The sequence below is a fragment of the Sander vitreus genome, chromosome 13, assembly GCF_031162955.1.
Source record: "Sander vitreus isolate 19-12246 chromosome 13, sanVit1, whole genome shotgun sequence".
In the NCBI taxonomy this organism is placed as follows: domain Eukaryota; kingdom Metazoa; phylum Chordata; class Actinopteri; order Perciformes; family Percidae; genus Sander; species Sander vitreus.
Genome location: NC_135867.1, coordinates 29894898 through 29911516, shown reverse-complemented (window position 1 = coordinate 29911516; position 16619 = coordinate 29894898).

The window sequence follows — 16619 nt, the reverse complement described above, 5'->3', positions numbered from 1 at the left end:
TAGGCGTTAGGTAAGGTTAAATGAGGCCTCGTTGCAGGAGTTGCAGAAACAGGCCCCAACACAAATGGATACCAACACATACGAAGTGGAGTGATGTGGGAGAGAGAGGGGAAACAAAAATCATCATCCATTTTAATAGAAAGAGGATGAAACAGTGGGAAACTAAAAGAACCTGTGCAGGAAATACAGTTGGACTGAGCTAAATCACAGTGGCGATATGCTCTGGGAAATAATTCCAGTTGATGCAGATTCTGACATATTTTTGCTATTGCACTGAAGACATCTCAGTTAATATGAAAATCTTTCAAACAAATAGCCATTGAAACCATTATTCTCAAATGTTTGTAAATGTTAGTGTTTTATTAAATGTTGAAAAAGTGAAACGGAACATTTCAAGAAATGAAGTCTATGTTGTTGTTATGATGTTAGTGAAGAAAGCAATTAGGACAGACTGACTTTGTACCACTGATGTGGTTTTTGAGAGCTCACCCTGCCTACATATCTTCTGACTACCTCATCAATCTTTTAAGCCCATATGAGATGGAATGAAGCCTTGGATCCTTGGGTAAAGTTTTCTCAGCCATTTGAAAGTCTTGGTTTGAAACTGTGAACCATGAAACAGCTTTGAAAACCTTTGCCTGAGGATCTCAGGCTGCATTTCAGCTCACAAGCTTAAAAGATCAATAATCTAGTTGGAAGGTAAACCCAGACCCATCATAAAAGTATTAAGCACAATCATAAAATGTACTGACCACCAGCCACTGCCATGAGGCTTTAAATGGGGCAATGTGATCATGTTTAATTGTTTGATGTTAAACGTGTCACTACTGCCTTTTGATGGACCAACTCCTGCTGTAGAAAAAGCAAGTGGTGTGGTTAAAGTGACATCAGCAGCAGAGTCAGCAAGTCTGTTTTAATAGTGACACAGTAACAGATATCATTAAGTAATGTCACTGATGTTTGCATCATATTCTATATTATATTTATTCATCTCAAGTCAAGTCAACTTTATTGTCAATTCTGCAATATGTGCCAGACATACAGAGCAATCAAAAATATGTTTCTCTCTGACCCGAATATATAAGTAAAATACTGTATACAATTAAAAAACATAAGTAATATATACAATACAGTAATAGATTCTAAATAGTGCAAATTTAAAGATGCTGTAAGTAGGATTGTGAAGATCCAGGCCAAAAAATTTGAACATCAACAACTTCTCAGTCCCTCCCCCCTTTCCGCTAAAGCCCAAAACGGTCTCCTAAGCCCCTCCCCCAACAAGGGGGAATTAATGCGTGTGCATGAGCAGTGATTGACACACAGTTAGACACCCCCCTGGCCCTGATTGGTGCATCTGAACAGACACACAGGTGGATTTTTGCAAATCGCACTACAGGCTGTAGGTGGTGCTAGAGGAGCTGAATTTTTTTTTTAAATGACCTGCTTCATGTAGTTCTACTCGAACATAGGGTCAGTTTCAGCAAATATGACAGAAAGTTAGTTTTATAATTCTTACCTACTGCACCTTTAAGGCAAAACCAAATAGTATAGAAACTAAAGATATTGAAAATTTGCAATATAAAAGGAAGAGTTCCTGAGTGTCTTCTTATATATAAAGTGACCAGTGCTGATCCTGATGGGGGGTTCAGAGTCCAGAGTTCTTGGGGGCAGAGGGGAGGGGCAGGAGAGAAGGGAGGGTGTTGAGCTTCCTGACTGCCTGGGGAATGAAGCTGTTTGCCAGTCTGGCAGAACAGGCTCAGAGGCTCCGGTACCTTCTATGGCGGGAGGCTGATTTTTTTTTAATCTTTATTAATACAGACCACCATCACTAAGTACAATTAACATAATAAAGTACAAGTTATAGTCAGAGTTTTCACTGCTGTTGTTCAATCTGATAGCAGCAGGTACAAAGGAGTAACTGAAGGGCTTATTTTTGCACCTGGGTGGGGTGAGCTGGTGGCTGAATGAGCTGCCCATCCAGCCCGGTCTCACGGCGGGTCGTGTAAATGTCACGTTATTTTTAATCTATTGATACGTGTTCACGGGCACGTTTTTCTCGTTTTTTACGTGGTGGCCAGCACGAAAATGTGAAGTAATGTATTTCAATGGGAAGCATATTTCGTAGCCACAGCACGAAAACGATAGGGAGTAGTATAAAGAGCCGAAAATCCGCGCAGGGAGGTTGGTCGGGGTGGTGGATGGGTCAGACAACACAGGACTTTCACCCGGGCGAGGGGGGTTTGCGTCCCGCGTGTAGCGTTTTGTTTCCCGTAGTCTTCCTAATCACAACCGTCCCGTTATTGTCGCGCGTCCCCCGCGGCCGTCTCCCGGCGTGTGAGGCGCCCTTTCCCCGTAGGGTTTTTCCTAAACCCAACCTCCGCCATCCCGTTATTGTGTAATTGTGTGTGATGAAATATTCCAGGTCAGCAGAACAATGCTGCTGGATCACTGTCACATCGTTGCACCAGCCGCTGTAGAAACAGATTCCTCCACCTTTAGTTTTGCCGGAGAGTAGAGTTGGAAGCCTGCCAGCTGCAGAGCCACGTCTCCGTGAAGCACAAAACAGCGGATGAAGAAAAGTCCCGGTTTCTCACCAACGGCAGTTGTAATTCCTTCAGTTTGTTGGGCAGTGAGCGCACGTTAGAGGGGAATATTCCCAGAACGGTGTGCGTAATCCTCGCTGGCGGAGACGCACAAGCGCACCGGCCCGTTTCCCTCTCCTCCGGCGCCTCGATGCGTGAGACCAGAACCTTTGACCAGAATGTCTAAAATTTCCAGTGAAGGGAGAAGAAAAGTGGGAAATGAGTCCGATGGTGTTGTTCCCCTGAAGTTCACGAGCTCTTCACTGGTGAATGAGATACAGGTACCATCGCAAGAAACAAAGTTAAAACACAAAACAAAACAGAGCGCACCAACACACCGTGTCACCATTCTGCGGCGCCATCCTTGACAACTATGACAGTGTACACTAGTAGTTGACTTAAAAATGAAGAAAAAGTGCTAAACTAAGACACTAATGAAAGAAATTCTTTAGATGCTAGAAAAATAGATGCTGGGCGGGAGTGTATCATCAAGGGAGTCTGTATCTACATGGGTGAAGATCCAGAAAACCTTGTGCAGCAATATGTGGTATGTGTTGTGTGCTACTCCCTTTTTGTTGTCCTGATTGATCACTTGGGCTGAAATGATTCATTGATTAATAGAAAAAGTATTGATTTGTAATTTTGATAATCTATTAAAATGTTCTGTTTCATAGCATTATACAATCAATACTTAACAAATCTGAGACATGACTTTAGACTGGCTAGTTGTGGTGGGTATGTGATTATTTTCAATGTATTTTCTTTATTTATAAGTCATTGATTATTTAAAATTTGTCAGATTATTTAAATAAAGAAGAAAACATCACAAGGTTAATTAGTTAAATTAATCGTAGTTACAGCACTATATATCTTCCCACACTCAACTACTGTTCTGTCAACATTTTTCTCTCTCTGTGATTTAATATTAATTTATTTGTTTCTTGATTGGTCTTATTTACTGGCCTTTTTTTAACAGGGCATGGATGAAGACGCCATCAATGAGGCCATTGAAGACACCACTGTTGGGATTTATGTTCTTAAAAACATGCTTCAAGTGATGAACCAGAGGACATCGGAATTGTACTTGAAGGCATCAAGGTGTTGCAAGATCTTGATAATGTAGTATTAGCTGTTGCTATGCTCTTTAGACTAATGTACTGTATGCCCTTAACTTCAGATACCTGCTGACCTTCGTTATACCTTTGAGGTTATCCAAAAGATTTTCATGGAACTTGATGGAGGGAAACTCTCCAACAAAGCACTCGCTCTAAAAAACAGGCTCTTTCAGTGAAAGGGTCAGAGAGACTGCGTCTTCAGCCAAACGGCGTAGTTGTCCCTAAAGGCATCGTTGGTATGGCTATACCGTTTGGACTAGTTTTGTTTGTTTGAATTAACTAGACAGGATTTGCATGGAACTGCATGGAAATAACCCTTTGCAAACCAAGCAAAAGTTTGCTCTCTGAAAACAGGCTCTTTTACTAAAGACTGAGCTGTCAGCGATAAACCAACAGGCATCTTTGGTACTGCTATACCAGATGGATTGCTTTTTCCCTTGTGAAGCCATTATGTTAACAATTTTAAAAGAGTTTTCGAAAACATTTTACTCTGCGTTTATTTATTTTTTTACACAAGGTTGATTTTTTTTTTTTCGTCATTTGTAAAACCACTTTGAAAACAGAGTGCACAATTTAAAGGGTAACTTCGGGTTTTTCAACCTAGACCCTATTTTCCTATGTTCTTGTTACTGATGGGAACAACAATCTTCGACATTGGTCCAGTATAAAGCAAGATCACTGCAGTGGGCAGCTGCCAAACAAGCTTCAATGTAAGTTATAGGACAATTGCACACCTTCAATTTACGTCCAAGTGCTGTTTTTGCCACTGACAGTCTCAGATTAATATTCTAATTGTCATACAACATTACAGAGATAAACCTTTTTGTTAAAGAGTAAGATCCTTTTTGTTTAACATGAAACAGCCCCGAAATCACCATCACCAAACCCACCAGACTAAAAGTACTGTTTAGGATCTTACTCTTTAACAAAAAGGTCTATCTCTGTAGGGATCCTTTCCATAATGTTGTCAGACACAGAATAATAATCTGAGTCTGTCAGCAGCAAAAACAGAACTTTTAGTGGACGCTATCTGACCATGCACAGTTGCCCTATACCGTATAACATTGCAGCCCGGTTCACAGCGATCTTGATCAATGCTGGACCAATTTTCAAAGATTGTTGTTCCCATCAGTCACTTACACACAAAAACTGGAAAAAAAACTGAAGTTGCCCTTTAAGCTTAGGAGTAAATGTAATAACAAAGCACTATCTCTTATTTTGCCTTATTCACTTTGTGCCATGTTTGATTTAGACTATTTCAGGGAAATGGTGTTATTCTTTTTTTATTTGTGAGAGAGCACTGTTTGTGATAACAGTTCACAGTATTTTGTATTTGCACTTTTAAATCTAATGTGAAAAGAGTACTAAAATTTGCCATTTCCACTGAAGATATGTTTGAAGTAGGTTTATGCTCCTATTGTTACACTGTGAAGATGGTTAGTGCGAGGTTACTTTATATTTAAAACCATTGCACTGTATGCAGAATTTACAACAATTTGAAAACATTGTGGTTTGCATAGTTGTGTGGTTGAATCCACTGCTGTTGATGTAGAGGTTAAGATTGTTGATCCCTCTGTGAAATCTGTTTATGGCAACTGCACGGAGTCATTCGTTTTGGGTAAAATTGGTACGTTCTAGGTTTTAATACTCAATATAGACGATTTTGAGTATAGAACTCTGACTTTTTTGTCAATGCAAATCATTTCTCAAGAACAGCCTTTTTTCATCTTCGTAACATTGCCAAAATTAGGAACATCCTGTCTCAAAACGATGCTGAAAAACTAGTCCATACATTCGTTACTTCCAGGCTGGACTACTGTAATTCCTTACTGTCAGGTTGCCCAAATAAGTGCCTTAAGACTCTCCAGCAGAATGCTGCAGCATGTGTTCTGACAAGAACTAAGAAAAGAGATCATATTTCTCCTGTATTAGCTTCTCTGCATTAGCTTCCTGTAAAATCCAGGGTTGAATTTAAAATCCTTCCCCTGACCTACAAAGCTCTAAATGGTCAAGCACCATCATATCTTGAAGAGCTCATAGTACTTTATTGTCCCATTAGAGTACTACACTCCCAGAATGCAGAGTTACCTGTGGTTCTTAGAGTCTCTAAAAGTAGAATGGGAGCCAGAGCCTTCAGCTATCAGGCTCCTCTCCTGTGGAACCAGCTCCCAGTCTGGATTTGGGGGGCAGACACTGTCACCACATTTAAGAATAAACTGAAAACCTTCCTCTTTGATAAAGCTTATAGTTAGGGAGTGAGGAGATCCAGAAATGCTTGTTACTAACCTAGCTCTGGGGAGTTTACTCCCTGGAGTCCTTATGTTTCTTTTTCCCAGCATATTTCCTTGGATTAGGATGGCACCAAGAGCTGCTACGCTCTGCGGTGCCCTGTCCTGCTGAACCTGCTACATCCAGCTGTGCCACGCTACATACTGTAACGCCCTGCAGTGCCCTGCTATGACATAAACTACTACGACTACCATTTTCTAGTCACTGTTCCATTATCTTTATTGTGACTATTATTGCCACTGTTCATCACACCCCCAACCGGCACCGTCAGACACCGCCTACCAAGAGCCTGGGTCTGTCCGAGGTTTCTTCCTAAAAGGAAGTTTTTCCTCGCCACTGTCGCACTATGCTTGCTCTTGGGGGAATTACTGGAATTGTTGGGACTTTATAAATTATGGAGTGTGGTCTAGACCTACTCTATCTGTAAAGTGTCTCGAGATAACTCTTGTTATGATTTTATACTATAAATAAAATTGAATTGAATTGAATTTCAACATACAACTGTATTTACACACACACACAAAAAGGAACCGATGGCTACAATACATTTGGATAGAGTTAACTTTAACAAATTATGTTAGATTTAGAGACCCCACTCAGGTACCAGGGACATGATGAAATTGCCTTAAAGTTACATAATACCTTTACATAATACTAGCTTTAAGAAATGAAGTTGCAGTTACAGTCTAAAAGCAGGTATCCTGAACATAATGAAATTACTTAACATTACACAATAAATTCATATTACTGTAACGGAAAAATAATATGTTAAATATACACAATTTTAATAGGCAGTCTAATGTGAATAAAATATGTTGGTTTGACAAGAAATAATAGAGAGCGAGAAAAAAGTGCCACATTCTGAGAGAAAAACAGAGCCACATTCTGATCATGTGGGACCGATGTACATATTAAAATCAAGTAAATTCAAAAGACTTTTTTTCAGTGTGATGATCATAAATGACCTGTAACAGCAAACGAGACTAACAGTGAAAAGAACACTATTTTTATATAGTTTTCGTTAATGCCTCTACCTCTCCGAATTTTTCTTGCAAAGTCACAAAATGATTTACGGCAGGTAGACGGCGCTACAGAGCACAAATTCTGATAGGTCACAGATTTCTTTGTAACACCGGAAAAGCCTATGCAGCCAGGTAAAAGGTAGCAGGAGATATCTTTATATAGGCCTAATTGTATTTTGATTTGAGCTGTCTGTTGTAGTCATGGCTGATACTGGGGCAGGAAAAAGGAAAGTGACAGAGAAGGGGCGAAAACCCGAGTCTATCTCGGTTGCACTTTCAAAAGATGGAGACAATTACGGGATTGTAAATGATTCAAAACCAACCCTGAATTGTCCCTCAGGTATGTAATATGTCCTTTTTATTCATAAAATAACTTTACAATGCAATGTGGTTGTAGTCAGTAGCCGACATTAAATAACGTCCGATTTCCATTTCGCGCCCGGTTTTTATTTCTTTTCGGTTTGTGTTCGTGTTGGCCTACGATTTTTTTTTCACTTGTCCCCCTGTACCTGTGTAAAGCTTCCTTGGGTTTTATGAAATTAGCTTTATTAATCTAAGTTATTATTACATTTGTTGCTACAACAAACTCCTAATGCTATGACTCGTGACACAGTGACAGTGATACCTGGTTTAGCTCAAGATACATCCAAAGTAGGTTAAGTTACCATATGCAACACTTGTAACTGTAACTTATTCTCTTATTATAAATGAATGATTTTCTGTCCGAGCAAAACATTCATATGACCTCATGGTAACGCTAACTCAGTAATCTACAGTGGGTAATACAGCACCGTAAAGAAAAGACCTTTAGAACAGCAGGTGTGGTAAAAACACTACCGCTTTTGTCCAAAGCGGCCGCTAGAATCAACATAAACTGAAAGTTACATACAACCAGCCATATCCTTCATACAGATCAAGTCAAATATTGTTGAAAGCGGTATATCAATGAGAATTTTAGTGCACTCTTTAAAAACAGCATCACCATGTTACCACCTTTCACCGTGAGTTCTGCTGATGATGAGATCTGCTTGAAAGGTCAGCGGCAACGAGGTCAAAATTGAAAAACAATGAACTTTGAGCACAGTGCTCTGCAGCAATTTCGAGTGGTACACGACGCCAGGGGTAGCACTCCGCCTAGTTGGGCGGCACCGCTCTCCCTATAGGAAAACAATGGAAGTGTTTTACCGTGGATTGTGTGTAATTGTCTTAAGGCAGCTACAGCTTGTTCAGAATGCTGCTGCTGGGTTCTAACAAAGACTAAAACATTTTAACACACCTATACTGCTCACCTATACATCACTAAATGGTTTAGGGCCAAACTATATCACTAAAATGCTTTCGCTATTTCAGGGGTCGGCAATCTTTTTAATATGAAGTACCATTTTAAAATGTTCTTGTTCATCAGTGTGCCATATCAGCATTAAGCAAGCATCTACTGAGCCTGAGTGTTTTTCTTTCTCTTGCGCCACATTCTGTGATGAAGGCAATGCTTACTAGCCAATCAGAGGCAAAGTAGAGCGGGACTTCACGGAAAGCGAATTGCCCAACCCTACTTTACAGCATCCTGGAGTATTGAAAATGTTAGTATTTTTCCCAAAGATGGTTTCTATGATTTTAGGTAGTTCTGATCACGCTGATGTTCAAGGTTTAATTTTTCTGATTGTGTGGTTTTTATTAGTTATTTGATGCTATAAAAATATGGTGAAACGTCATGATTGATAGCTGGGACTGACTTGCGATTGGTCAAGTGGTTTAGGGACATTCTTGGTGTCACTCTTTTTTCAGTGTCAGTTTTTTCCAATCTTTTTTTCAGTTTTAACTGAGAGGGACAAGAAGAGTGTGATTTACATGTAATCTGGAGAGAATGTTCAGGACCCACAAACTGCTGCTCCTACAGTCTAAATAACCAACAGTCTAACCAACAGAGTTTTCAAACATCCAGTCACAATTTTAGGGTAGAATTTTACAAAAAAATCTAAAGACAAAATTAAAGAAAAAAAATTCAGTCAGGACCACTTTGTCAAAATAGATTAATTAATCTGCAATTTGTATTTGGCGGTATGGCTCTGTTCTGGGGTGTTTGGTGTTTTAATCCCCCAACGTCGTCTTCCAGGCAGCGCTGCCTGGAAGGCACTAGGATTGCCTTGAAGTCAACGGTCGCAGCGCTGCCTTGAAGTTGACGTTCTTAAACACCATTGAGCCTGTTCTGGGGCCTCCCCGCACTTCATGAGACGAACGCATGAGGCGAGCACACCTCCCTGCCCTTCCATGTGCATGCATGGAAAGTCTTAAGCGGGGAGAGCAGCAGTGCAGGATCCCCATAGGGTAGAGAACAGAGCAGCATCAATGACAGAGACACGACATTGATTAAGTCAGACAACATGAATTTAAAAGGAGGAGCTGGGGTGGAGGTGGGTTGCAAGCGCTAGCAGAGATGCAGCAAGGCAGGCTGGGAAAAACTATATATATATATATATATATATATATATATATATATATATAGAAATAGAGCGCGCTATTTGGAAATCCAATCAAAAGAGGGAATCAGCTGAGCCATCAGCTGGTGTGCTGGCTTAGGAACTGTCAGCTATGAGCTGAGATAATAGCCAAGCTTGACTCCGTGACCTGCCAGAACTTAGGCTATGCTTCATTAGATCAAAATATACTGAGTTTTTACTCACTCTCTCATGATGGGAATTGAGTTGCAAGTGAAGTCTTGAAATAAAGATAAAGCAGCGACATGACCGTAATCTTTGAGAAAAGCATCTGTCTGTTGATCACTCTCATCCAGCCTCACCCCAAATGCTACCCCACCTCTTTACACACCGACAAAATGGTGCAATCTGAAATGGGAAATAGAAAGGTGGAGAAAAACAGTTTTCCATTCCCTCATCAAAATACTCTTTATTTTTGTATCACCCACCCCCCAAACAAAATCCACTCTATTTTCTCCCCTACTGCCTAGCAGAGAAAAACATAAAATATTGAGTGTATGCTACTCCACCTTTCTCTAGCAGCGATCTGATCTGACATTAGGGCCTATTATAAGGTTACCTCCCACTCATACCTCATTTCTAGACCCTCAGCAGTGCCATTTTCACTTTAGATAAGGCTACAACAAACTACACTCTCAGTCCAAAGGCTTCACTGTTTATCAACTTCCACTTTACCCCAGCATGCCCTAAGAGGCAGCCTGGCTTCTCATCCTCGCTTATTAACTCAGTTACTGTGACAAGCTTGCAGGCCTTTACCAAGTCTTGGCTTGAGTCTTGCCTTCTCCATGTAAGGCCACAGTTGTTTTTTTTTGGTCCCTAATGAAAAAACGAGTAGCTTATTTAATGCCCACTCTGGGCCTGCTGGATCCAGGCTAATGGATATGGGGGACAGTGGGGCTCATTTAAGGCTGTTTATGATTTGGGCCTGGGCCAAGCAGCGGTGAATGAGCCCAGTGAGATTTGGATATGTTGTTTGTCCTTTTCTTTTATTCAGATGGTGGCTATATTTGATTTACATCATATCTGGACTGGAAACCCTCCCATGACAGGCAGATGCTGAAATGGAGAAGTTGCAAGTGGCATAAAAAATTATATAGTGTTATAATGGGCGATGAGCACAGTTAAAATTAAAGGCTACAAACATGATTCATAAAGTTACATAATAAAAACACTTCTTGTTTTTTACTTTACTAAGACAGTACCTGACACCTAATTTTACACTAATTGACTTCATCAGTGTTTACTAGCAGTAACAGCTACTGTTGATTTAAGCAATAACAATTCTCTGTCCTACCAAGTAAGTGCTACCAGCTAGGACTGTATTCAACGTTCTCTCTAGATAAACTAAATGGGCCACAGTGCACTAATTGCACTCTACCTGGTAGTGTTGTGTGTCCATCAAAGCGGTTTCTCCTGAGGCCACTATATGTTTTTAATGTTTTGCAATTGGAGCGCCACATATTCACTCACTGCTATAAACAGCAGCAGCGTGACAAGGCGCTGAGCGTCTGCTCTGTACTGCACGTTTTGAGCAGTTTCTGCTCGCAGAGAGTTGAAAAATTTAAACTTTAGGTAAATCGGTGCGCTCGTCACTGTCACCTTTTACCCAGCCATCCAATCACAGTGGAGGAGGGGCGGGACAAATACCACAAAGACCAATCGTCACAGCCGACATGTACAGGTGTTAAACAACAACAACGCAGGAGAAATGAATACTGCTGGTGCATATATATCTGTCCTCTCTACCTACGTGCTTCAGCTTTCACTTCATCCAGAGACAGTACTCCACCTTGTGCCACCATGGATGCATAATAAGAACAGGGCCAACCCATATGCTGCTGACCACTGCCATATTTGGCCTTATGAAAGTATGACCAGCAATTGTCCCACCAATGACAATTTGGTCATACAAGAGCATATTGACCAACCATTTATTTATTTAAATTTTTTTATTTCGACCATGTTATATTCAACAAAAAAAAAACAACAGCAGTTGTTGAAAACATATCCAACAAAATATAAAAAGGAGAAAAAAAAGAGAAAAAGATAATATAAATAATTTCTTTAGCGAATGTCATTAATTCACATGCGCGAAAAGGAGTAGGTAGAAGTATATAAACGTATTTAATCCTACTGCTTATTAATTAAATAATTATTTACAATAACTTAATACAATTCTAGAGTTTGACACACATCACTTTTCACACCCACAGTAACATAATTACAGTTAAATACAGTTTATAATTTACACAGCTATATACATAGAACCTTAATTATCTTGAATACATTTGCATACATATACCATACATATTTATATACATATATTTCCACACACGTAGTGATCAAAGCCCTTCTAGCTTCATAATTTGTTTAAACTGGATAATGTTTGAACATTGATTTAGTTTAACATGCATGCAGACTGTTTCACTCCACAAATTGAGATACAACATTATTTCATAGTTTTACGGACACTTAAAGTTTTTTGATTTAATTTCCCCCTAAAATTATAAACCCCCTCTCTTTCACAGAACATTTTCTGGATATTTCCAGGTAGTAAATTATATCTAGCTTGATATATTACCTGAGCTTTTTGAAATTCCACCGGATCGAAGAATTTTAGCATAAGAGCATATTAGTATGGTCACGAAATCTGACATTATGCACTATTCTTATGGCTCTTTCTGAAGTATAAATAGGGCCAGCAGTGTACTTTTGTATGTGTTTCCCCAAATATCTACACAGTAATTTAGATATGGCAGTATTAATAAACAGCACAGAATGTTGAGTGATTTATGATCCAGAGCACTTTTTTGCTTTTGCCAGGACTGAAACTTCTGGACTGTACGTGTCTTATATGACGTTTACAGCAAATGTTGTCATTTATTGTCACACCTAGAAATTTGTTTTCAAATACTCTTTCAATAATAGTTCCATCAATCTGTACCTGTATTTGAGTGTTAGTTTTATATTTTCCAAATAACATGATTAGTGTTTTGCTCAGATTTAATGATAATTAGTTTTTGTCAGACCATTTTTAGTTCTGAAGTAATCAATTCCAAAAGTTGCTGTAAATTCTCACCACAACCAAGAAATTTGGTATCATCTACAAATAAGACAAATTATAATTATTCTGACACTTAGTGTGACTCTTAGGCCCCAACACTGACCCTTGTGGGACACCACAAGAAATGTCTAAACATTCAGATTTATATTCCAATATATATTCCAATTTATACTCCAATCTTCACAAATTGTTGCCTGTGTTTTAGATAGCTCCTTACCCAATTTAACACTACTCCCCTGATCCCATACCTTTCAAGTTTATTGATTAATATGTCATACTTTATTGTGTCAAATGCTTAGATCAATGACTGCATGCTTTTTCTGGTCAATAGAATTTGTGATTTCTTCTATTAATTTAGTTAATGCCAATACCATAGATGTTGACCGGTTTGTTCTGAATCCATATTGACTATCTGTGAATAATTTGTGTTTATCAAGTTGTTTCTCCTGGATTGTCCTTCCAGATAATCCATTTTATTAGTGACCACAAGCAGACTGTCACACATTTTAAATATATCGGACTGCATTAAATTGCAGCATTCAGTTTGCTTAGCGCTGTCAGCTTTTATGTCATCCACGTCTTTTTGAGTATATTGCAGGCTTGTTTTAATCTCGTGTATGTTCCTTATTATTGCAACTGGTTCTAGTTGTTTCGCGTCAGTTTTGGGCTTTTGATGGCACTCTGTGTAAAGTCTGTGAAGAAACGCTTTTGACAGACTTGGAGACGTTAGCCCTACTACCAACGATATAAAACTATAACGTTAGAATATTACTTATGGACCTTCCAATGAATGCTTCCAATTTATTTAAATGATGGCAATAAATATAATCTTTACAAGCAGGTGGCAGTTAGCATTACATTTTGGATCAGTATTATTGATGTTAGCTTCAGTACAGTCACTAATTTGGATCTTTGCGGGCAATTTGGCCTTAAGTGTCAGCCAATGTGTCAGCCAGTTAAAGAGGCCAAGCTTGTCTGACGCCATTCATAATATAAGACTAAAAACTTCAGAAGCAAACTTTATCCAGGCTTCTCAGAAGGGACATAAAGATAATTAGAAAGGTCCTTGCAGAGCACAACCTTTCAGATCTACAAAGGTTGAAGTGGACGGGTTCAAAGAAAGCATGCAGAGAACATTTATAATAAGCCCCTATGGTGATTGCTTCTGCTCTATATTAAAAAAAAGCAACACCCCTCCTTCCACACGCCTAGTTTACCGCGTAGAAAAAATAATGAGGCAAGATTAAACAGAGCACGCTCAGATGGATTTGTGCCTCATGGGCATCAGATCACAGACAAATGCCGAGCATTAATGACAAGAGAATCATGATGCAGGCACTCTGGGATGCAGACAATGGTCAGTTCAACTGAGATACTGACTGAGCTACTTTATCGACTAGCTATCTCTGGGTCCACTCAGTCAACCAGGGAGTGAGCAGATTTTATGCAGCAACCAGACTGGAATAAACAACTAAAACCCTACACAAGTGTCCACAGTGTATATTCAAGAGGCACAACACCTTTGTGATGGGCTGCATGGTAATGGCAAGGAAACACATTCTCTGGAGGTGAGGTACTTGGTTCCCGCTCTCCATGTCTCCCTCCCTCTGCAGGAGTTCTTGTGTACAAGTTAAAAGGCTGATTTACATTTATATTGGGAAAGAGAGGCATAGGGCTGTAATTGGTGTTGTGGAGCCGGATCTACAGGCAAACAGATGCTTCTCTGCACACACTCATGCACTGTGCATACTTATGTCCACACATGTACACAGGCAAACAAAAACCCTTTTGCAACATTGATCATCTAAAGAAGACCTTAACTACGAGCACGTCTGTTCAGCTGTGTGTTAGAGTGTTTCTGTGTGACTGGTGTGAGATTGAATGAGTCATGTTCTGAATAAAGAGATAAAATAAAAACACATTCATATCTACATCAACTATGTAGAGAGCCAGCTCTGGCTATAGCACTGTGCCGGGAAAATGCAGGCAAACACTGCCTACCCATATCAAATCAGCAGCTCAGTTCTTCAAAGTCCCTGCCGTCCTACAACACAAAACACATCGGCCTGTCAATAGCTGCAGCCATTTATTTACCCCAGCCCCCTTCGAGCAGTGCCAGGAAACGCAGATAGGACCGCAAAGTGCAACACGGCCAGAGATCTCAGCAACAGAGAATAACATTGGTGTCTGCAATACTTTAGGAAGAAATAGGTTGATGTACTATTTACCCTCATGCTGCTTGGCTGGGCTGCTGAATGATGAAATGATTTCAGCAAACAAAATCAGAGTAAATATAAAATAGAAGATGCAACGTGCAATCAACCACAAGCGAAAGTGCACACACATGCTAAACAATAATGCTCAACCAAACAAGCAACACCTTCCATCTTTAGACTGTCACTGGTTGGCAGGCCTTCCACCTAGACAGCCTTAAAATGTGTCTCTTTTCCTTTGCCTTCAGCTCCTTTTCCAATTTCACTGCGGTTTAAGGCTCAACTGTGCAACATCAATCACCTACAGGAGGGTTTCTCATTAGCTTTAACTCAGAAAGCCAAACATGCCACATAGTTACTGTAACCTTCACTCACAGCCAGACACAATGGTGAAATACACTCTGGTTCACAGGAAAAAAACAAAAGTATGTTAAGTGATACTACACATATTGTGTATGTCAGTTCAGGACTGTGACCAGTTCACACTCCACCTCTGTTGGGACATAGAGTGATGATCACTTATTTATTCACAGTTTATTAAAGGGACTAATGTGAAAAGTCTTGAAATTGGTCCAGTATTGAGCAAGAATTCTGTAACTGGCAGCTGTGAACCAAGCTGCAATGCAATCCAATGGGGCAAATGTGCATCGTCATTTTCCATCCACAAACAATATAATTAACAGTACTTTTATAGAGCCAGCATATTTCCACATATAAATGGGTGAATTAAGGGTTTATTCCAACCAAACCAGAGTTGTGATTGTTGAAACAGTGGAAAGATTAACCAAGACAGCGTTTTTATTTTTTTATTTCTGTCGACTTTAAATGAAGTGTATTTTATGATGATAATACTGTTTTTTTAAATGGAGTCTGATGGGTTTGTGAAGATTCCAGGGCTGTTTCATGTTAAACAGAAAGGATCTTACTCTTTAACAAAAAGGTCAACCTTTGTAGGGATCCTTTCCATAATGTTGTCAGACACTCAGAATAATACAGTCTACCCATTAACGTTTCATTGCAGCTTTTTTCTCTGCTGCCGACTGCAGCGGCCTTGTGTAATATTGGACCAATTTCAAAAAGTGTTGTTCCCATCACTCACTTAGACAAAAAACAGGGTAACTGGAAAAATAGGGTCCAGGTTGAAAAATACCTTAATTACTCTTTAATATTGAATTGTTCATGGTTACAAATTGCACAAAATTCACTCATACACTGGCCAAGTGATCGTATATGATAACAATAATACATTTATTTTATATAGCACTTTAAAAGGTACTCAAAGGTACAGGTTTAAACCAAAGAAAAACAATAACAAGATCAGTATAAAAACATCAATAACAACTGGAGATACATATTAAAAAAGGTGCAACAAAACACCATAGAAACAAATGGAAACAGCTAAGTTAAAAGTAAGTATGAATGGTTATTGAGATATTTTAATGACACACTACTCTAACTATAGTTAGATATATATTAATAAAAAATGTAAACTGGGATATTTTGGGTTTAGTGTAGGCCTAAGACTATGAGTCACTTGCGTCAAACTGGGTTGTTCTAGTCTGGCACTCCATGTGCTCTCTTTCTCTTCTATATCACTCCTCTCCTGTGCAATTTCTTTGGTGGCTCTGATGGTTAGAATGTTTACTAAGTAGTTTAGGTTGGCTGTTATTCTATACCTGCTCTTCGAACTTTCACTATTGCCTTTTAACTATTAATTCAGCAGTTAAAAGAGTTAAAGTTTTTGAACTGATACATGTATTGTTAATGCAGTTTTTGATAACTGAGTATAAAAGGATTTCTTTTGATTTGCACATTGCGTAAGCATATATAATGGGTATG